General features: G+C 39.6%; 1 long non-coding RNA gene across 8 annotated transcripts; it reads left to right on the top strand.

Annotated features, from left to right (window-relative positions):
- Nucleotides 1-2,603: 2,603 nt before the first annotated feature.
- LOC123091404 (uncharacterized) lies at nt 2,604-7,235 on the top strand. 8 transcript variants are annotated; one of them, XR_006443087.1, is made up of 7 exons: nt 2,604-2,835; nt 2,927-3,056; nt 3,190-3,286; nt 3,589-3,681; nt 6,259-6,330; nt 6,440-6,541; nt 6,761-7,235. It is a non-coding gene; the product is annotated as an uncharacterized lncRNA (long non-coding RNA). The 8 variants fall into 8 exon arrangements; XR_006443089.1 differs by having other exon boundaries at nt 6,658-7,235; XR_006443093.1 differs by having other exon boundaries at nt 5,983-6,330; nt 6,658-7,235.
- The last annotated feature ends 752 nt before the right edge of the window (nt 7,236-7,987 follow it).

Genomic DNA, 7,987 nt, shown 5'->3' with positions numbered 1-7,987 from the left:
GTAGAAGCAGAGTATATATGTAGACGAGGTGATGTAGCTGGGGGCAGGAGTAGGGGCATATGCTGAGCCGACAACATGCCTGGACTTGAACTTCTCTTGTGAGTTTTTTTTTTTGACAGAACTCCTCCTCCTTTATTCACTTAGCAAAATAGTGGCATCGTTTACAAGTAATGGAAGCAGTACATCCGGTGCCGAATCCATCCAGATAGAAGGAGGAGAAAACTTAACTATCCTAGCAAGTTCATGAGCTACTTTATTACTCTCTCTATTACAATGATCATAAATTACATGATTAAAATCTGACGACATGAAATAGCAATCATCAATAATTGCACTTGCCACCGAAGAGGAGTTGCCTGCTCTCAAAGCTTCCACAACCTCCATGCTATCCGAGTTGATCGCGATCTTGCTGCATCCAATGGTTCTGGCTAGATTCAAACCAAATCTGACTGCCAATGCCTCTGCAGTGAATGAATCATAGCATATGTCCACTCGTTCATTAGTTGCCGCAATAAATTTCCCGTTGTAATCTCGGATTACTGCCCCCATTGATCCCTCAAGAAGATCCCGGTCAAAGCCAACATCTACATTTAATTTCATATACCCCTGTATCGGCTTCTTCCATGAACCAACACGTAGCTTTGCCTTAGTGGAGCAAGCAATAGTAAAGTTAGCTGAGAGTCCTCGGATAGCGAGAGCAATTTGTGAGGGTTTTTGGGTGTCCTCTCCATGGTACTTTTTTCGGTGTTCATACCATAGATACCATGCCGCAGTGGCCACAACCTCCTTCAGTTTGGGAAGACCTAGGATCTGGACTTCAGTTTCCTCCATGCTTAATAATTCATGCACCACTTCTTCACCTGATTTGAATTGTGTACATCTCCTCTTGACAACATCAATCAGCCCCAATTGTCGCCATACCACTTTTGATCTTGGGCACTCAAAAAGGAAGTGCTTGATGCTATCAGGTCCCATATTGCATTCCGGGCAATATGTTTTCACTTTCGTGTGCTTCGAGGCAAGAACCGCCCTACACGGAATAGCACTATGGAGAACTCTCCAAATAAAAATCTGGATCTTTGCAGGGCACTGTAAGGTCCATATCAAGTTCCACTTCTCGTCGGGATACGATGATTCGGCTCTAGTTTGCAGCAAGTGACCAAATTGAGCATTCCATTCCACTTGGTAAGCAGATCGTACCGAAAAGATTCCATTCTTGGTGGGATACCATGCAATGAAATCTGACATTTCATATATGGGCAAGGGTATAGAAAGTATTCTCTGTACATCCACTTTCCAGAACGTTGATTAACCAATTGTGAGTCCCAGTCTCCAGTTGCTGGGTCGATGAGATCACAGACTCGGGTGATTAAATTATTACCTCGGATAGTTAGGACCTTTCTTGTCGGTGACTGAGGAATCCACGAGTCCTCCCATATATTCACCTTTTCACCATCTCCAATTCTCCAAATATACCCACGTTTCAGTGTGTCCACACCAGCCATTATACTCTGCTAAGTATATGAAGATTTTTGCTTCAAAGTAGCACTCATAAGATCTCCATCAGGGAAGTACTTGGCTCTTAAAATAATTGCACATAGTGAGTCTGGATTGTCAATGAGGCGCCATGCTTGTTTTGCCAAAAGTGCAAGATTAAAACAATGAATGTCCCTGAAGCCCATACCGCCTTTCTTCTTTGGTACGCACATCTTCCACCAGGCAAACCAATGCATCTTTTTATTAGTAGCGTCATCACCCCATCAATAACGAGACATCGCATTTGTGATTCCTTTGCATATTTTTTTAGGAATTTTGAAGACGGACATCGCATAAGTTGGTATAGCTTGCGCTACCGATTTCAAGAGCACTTCTTTTCCCCCAGAAGATAAGCATCTCTCTTTCCATCCCATAAGTTTCTGGACCAGACGATCAATTAGATATTGGAAGCTATCACTTTTATCAATCCCCAAAGTAGCTGGGAGGCCCAAATATTTGTCATTCAACGCCTCTGTGATGATATCTAAAATTGAGCATACATGTGCCTTCACATTGACATCTGTACTTGGGCTGAAAAAAATACTTGATTTCTCCACACTGACCAATTGACCGAATGCCGAACAATATAGATCCAGGATAGATTTAAGACAAGCAGCATTAGTAGCATTGGCCTTCATCAGGATGAGTGAGTCATCTGCAAACAAAAGATTTGACACTGCTGGTGCATCACGACAAACTTTGACCACCACGAGGTCGCCGTTATTTTTAGCCCTGGAAAGCAGGGCAGTTAGTCCCTCCGTATAGAGAAGAAAAAGATATGGCGAGAGAGGATCCCCCTGACGAAGCATAGCTACTGCTACACAATGGGATAATGATATGGTTGAGGTTCTTCTCCAACGTAACAATTTTTTTACTTCTAAAAGCGCGCATAGCGTCTAGTTACTCTTAAACCCCATCATAGTGGGCCTCTTATAAGCTGGGCTTGCATGGCCGTTGGGATATTTGCACTGCATGCAACGGGGGTGGAGAGAAACCTTTCACAAGCACATCAGAGAGAAACTTTTGCCTAAAAAGGGGGCACCCCTACTTGGAATATCCTATTTGACGCGTTTTGCATCAAATTGTCGAGGTACCGCACACCCCTTTGACTCGTTTGGGCCGGCCTGTTTATTTCCTGTTCGCTGTCCCCCTTCCTCCCTCGACCGCTTCATTCGTTGTCTACAGAGAAGCTTTCCCTTTCTCCTTCGTGCCTGGATCCCCTTTTCCTCCGTCGTTCGACCGCTTTTATCACCTGCTTCTTCCTCCGGGATCCTACTCCGGCAAGAGAACGCCGATCTCGTAAGGCGCCGCTGGGTCGCTGTGCTTCCTTTTCATACGCGCCACCGCATCAGATCTGGCTGACTTTGTCGCGTTGGATGTTTATTTGCAGGTCGCCGGTGTCTCCAGCGGCGGCGTCTGCGTCGTCTAGGGTTCCGACAAGGTCGGCGTCGTCTAGGGTTCTGACAAAGTCGGCGTAGTCTAGGCCCCCGTCAAGCTTCGTCAAGCTCGGCGTCGACAAGGTAAACGCGCCCAAATTCTCCTGTTATGGACCTTGCTCAGCGTTGACAAGGTCCATCCCCGTACGCGCCGCTCTGCAGCGTCACCTGCACCGACGCTCCCATCTGATTGTGTTCACCCCTTTGCCGGCGGCAGGTGCGATGGGCGGAGGCAGCGACGGGGAGTGGAGCTCGTTTGGATTGTAAGCCAGAAGTTGTCCTCGGCATCCCGAGCTTGATTTCCGCCTTGGAAGGTAGCAAGTCTTCTTCCCTAAAAAAAGTCTTCTACGTACTAAACAAAACTGAATTCTCTCAGAAGGAAAGTTCTGAAATGAGGCATGTAAGTACCAGGCTGAACTCAGATCCCATTCGACATGCACATGACATGCCGTGATGAATGATGATGCTTGTGTGATGAGCTGCGCAACTAGGCCAGCTTTGTTTTCATACACTATAGCTTGTCTCATGTTTTGGTTTGAATTATGTTTACTTTCTGAATGTGTGAGTTCTGGTTGGTTTCTGATTTCTGAATGTGTTGTGCTTTGTTCTTCTGCAGCCCATCCTGCACAGGGGGTAGGGGCGTGGACGTGAGGCTCCAGGGTGCTACTACCACGTATGGCCGGCCCCGTAGTCCCGTGGATAAGCAGCGGTAGGGACATACATAGACTGAAATATGAACTCAACTGAACATCTGGACTCCTGAATCCGTGCATAATGTCATGTGGAGCGTTTTTTATTTGATTTGGATATTTCTGAGATTAGACAAGGGGTTGTGTTTAGAGATTTCGGATTCAGAGGTATGATTCAGTATGCTATTGTTAGGAGGTTGTGTATTCTGGCACTTGGCCTTGGGATTTTTGTTTTTGTTTTTTGATGATCGTAGGGTGGTTTGTGTAGGTTGACGTAGAAGTTTTTCTATGTTTTAAAAATCTTACGTTTATTTTACGTATTTTGTAGCAGCAACATGGATTAGTTCTTGAGACTTGTTAGCATGTATATTAGGTTTTCTTCTATTCAGCCGTTGGTAAGCAAGCATCTATTAACATTTAGGTCGCTTGTCCATATTATAGGCTGGAGTAGTTTTGTAAATGCTAGGCCATGAATTTATTCACATGTTTGTATTGATAAACGATGCATGTGTTGCATCCTACCCGCACGACTTTGTTTTTTTAATGTTGAAAAGTTTTCTTTAATTTGCATTTGATGCCGTAAATAGTCCTTTGCATGCACAGTAGAGTGTTCTGGTGTTTTAGGTAATTTCCTCTGTTGCTCTAGGAGCAGTACTACCATTTTTTTCACACTATATTTGTGAAATTATACAGATAAGAATTCTGTGGTTAATTGCAGCATTTTGGGTGGACATAGTTAGTTAACAATGATTTTGTAGTATGGTGTCATTCATCTACCATACTTCTGTATCATTTTCCTTGCAAGTATTATCATAACATGATTATTCATGGTGTTCTTGTCCTCTGTGTTGCTTAGCTCTTATTTGTTTGGGCACACACACAAAAGCAGAACTTGTCTAGCAATCCCTTTTAAGTACTAACATAGTTGTTTGATCTTTTTACTATCATTGATATAGTTTGTTGACCTTTTTTCTATCCTAATGTATTTAATGTTTTCATTATCATGCTTTCTTCTGTGAATAGCACAACTATCAGTGATTCTAAATACTTGAATTATGGTCCTTGAATAACACTTGAATAATGTTCCTTGGAAAATGTTTCTCTACATACTTGAATTATGTCCCCTAATAATGTTCACTTCGAAATGTTCATTCAATAATGTTCCTTGGAAAATGTTCCGCCAATAACGTTCCCTACAAAATTGTTCCTTCAATATTTGATCCCTAAATTATGCCCCTTTCAATATGTTCCCTAAATAATGTTCCTTGGAAATTGTCCATCGAATAATGTTCCCTAAATACTTGAATTATGTTCCTTGAATAACACTTGAATAATGTTCCTTGGAAATAGTTCCCTAAATAATGTTCCGCCAATAATGATCCCTACAAAATTGTTCCTTCAATATTTGGTCCCTAAATTATGCCCCTTTCAATAATGTTTCCTAAATAATGTTCCTTGGAAATTGTTCACCGAATAATGTTCCCTAAATACTTGAATTATGTCCCCTAATAGTGTTCACTTGGAACTATTTCTTCGACAAAGTTTTCCGCTCAATATTTTGTGATCCCTAAATAATGTTCCGCCAATAGTATTCCGCCAATAATGTTCCCTACAAAATTGTTCTTTTAATTTTTTTGTTTCATAAATAATTTTCCTTTGAAACTGTTCCCTAAATAGTGCCCCCTAAATACTTGAATAATGTCCCCTAATAATGTTCATTTCGAAATGTTCCTTTGAATAATGTTTCTTCAATATTTTGGACCCTTTGTTCAAATAGTGTTCGCTAAATAATGATACTTGAAAAAAGTTTCCCTAATTTCTTTAATGTTCACTTCAAATTGTTCCTTCTATAATGTTCCCTACAAAATTGTTCCTTCAATATTTGGTCTATAAATAATGTTTCTTCAAAAATGTTCTCTACATAATGTTCCCTAAATACTTGAATAATGTTTCCCTAATAACGTTATATTTGGGAATGTTCCTTTGATAAAGTTTTTCGCTCAATTTTTTGTATGCCTCCAATAATGTTCCCTACAAAATTGTTCCTTTAATATTTGTTTCCTAAATAATGTTCCTTGGAAATAGTTCCCTAAATAATGTTCCGCCAATAATGTTCCCTGCAAAATTGTTCCTTCAATATTTGATCCCTAAATTATGCCCCTTTCAATAATGTTTCCTAAATAATGTTCCTTGGAAATTGTTCACCGAATAATGTTCCCCCTAAATACTTGAATTATGTTCCTTGAATAACACTTGAATAATGTTCCTTGGAAAATGTTTCTTTAGAGCGGATTTTTTTACATCATGAACCTGTACTACAGTGGCGATGCATTTCTGCCTACAATTATTGCCGTGATCTACAACTTCAAGCCTTTGTTTGCTGCTACATACGGAAATACTACTTTTAGCATAGGAAATTTTGAGTCGAGATTTCTACCAGCTCTGAAAGTCAATTTCAGGTGCCTTCTCTATTTTTTGGAACTCTCTCATGTGCTTTTATATGAGTGATGAACAACTTCTTTGTTCTATACTCTCAATAAAAGATAGAAAGTGTTTTGAAATGTCTGGAATTTCCATGTCTTTCTTTTTTTGTACAGGTATGACTCAAGAGTTTTCCTTCTTCATATCTTAGCAACTACAGAGGTCTTGGAATGGAGGGTTTCTCTAATGTAAGTACCCCCTGCCCCTAATTTCTCCCACGAAAACAGTTCCATTCCATTTTCCTGATTCTTCGGAACATAACATAAATTGAACTGTAACTTTCCTTGAATTCTGAAGGATGATCTACAAGGTCTACATGAGAAATTGCTTTTCGAGATTGTCACTTGCAAGGACAATGAAATTCAGCTGCCATTTGTAACTTCTTTCCTGCAGAGACATGTAAAATCCCTACTTCTATTTATCGCAAGTACAGCAGACCATAATTTCTTTGGTAGACACTTGTTTTCCTTGGTGCGTAGGTTGCAATTAATTTCAAATTATTTCTGCTTCAACAGGGTTTCCGCATGTTCAAATAAAGATTTCAAGGCAATCATTTTTGAACCCACATATGAACACATCTTATGTACCAACTAACATATTTCCCTTTTTATTATCAAGGGTCCAAATGCAACAGAATTTTCCAACTCAAAGGAATAGTACCGTGAGGGAACTCTTCTATTTCTTTATTAGCTGTAAAGAAGGCTCCCCAATGAAGCTGTTCCATTGGTTTCCCAGTGATACTTTGTGTCATTACTTTCAGTTGTAAAGAAGGTTTAAATCTGCAGAATAAGTTTGTAAAGAAGCTCAAACATGCTTCTATACTCATACTTTCTTGGATTTTCAATGGTTTTAACTAGCAGTTGAAACAACAAAAATCCTCTTTTGTATGTTCCTTGTCTTTGTGTATGGTCTTGTTGGAAATCTTCTTCACAACAGTTCAACAAACAGTTGAAACACACAGAAACAACAGATTACTTTTCCAGATTGTAACTTTCAAGGATAATGAAATTCAGCTTCCGTTTGTAACTTCTTTCCTGTAGAGACATGTTAGTTCTCCATTCCTTTTATTCCAAGGATAATTGAGAATTTTGTACCTCCTTTTATCATGTTCTATGTACTGATAAGTACATTTTTCAGTTAGTCTAATCACATGTGTGTTTCAAAAGGGTTTCCGAATTTTCAAGTGAAGCATTGAAGATCAATCATTTTTCATTTCCCCACATCAACTAAGCTTAGGTAACTTCATGGTGTTTCTTACCCAAAGAATTTGTAATTTACAAATGTTTACGCCTTATCTTTCTTTGCAAGAATATACGTGTCATGCATTTTCTCCCTAATGCCAACTATCCTTTTTTTCCTTCCTTATTCTGAAGGGTGTCACTGCCATTATTACTACAATCGAAATTGCACTACGAGAAGTGATTTGGAATCAAAGAGAAAATAACATGGGGAAAATGTTTCCTTCATGTTCCAATTTTTTTTTCTGTTTCTTTGGATCTTGCCATACTTATTACTGGTTCTTTCATTCAGTTTGTAAACAAGGTGTCATAAGAACAGAAATAGTTCCTGAAGAAGTTGAACCAGTTCAGTCTTAAGATTTGTATACTCTTTCCGAAACATTTTTTCTCCATTTTTTCCTTCATGGTTCAGTGTTTTTTTCTCCATTTTCCTATTTTCAATCTCAACACAAACAGCAGAACCACAACCAGAAATAGTTCCTGAAGAAGCTGAACCCGTTCAGTCTTAGGATTTATATACTCTTTCCGAAACATTTTTTCCTCCATTTTTTTTCATGGTTCAATGATTTTTTCCTCCTTTTTCCTATTTTCAATCTCAACACAAACA

The sequence above is a fragment of the Triticum aestivum genome, chromosome 4B, assembly GCF_018294505.1.
Source record: "Triticum aestivum cultivar Chinese Spring chromosome 4B, IWGSC CS RefSeq v2.1, whole genome shotgun sequence".
In the NCBI taxonomy this organism is placed as follows: Eukaryota; Viridiplantae; Streptophyta; class Magnoliopsida; order Poales; family Poaceae; genus Triticum; species Triticum aestivum.
Note: the sequence above shows the minus strand (reverse complement) of the source record. Positions and strands in the feature narration are given on the sequence as shown.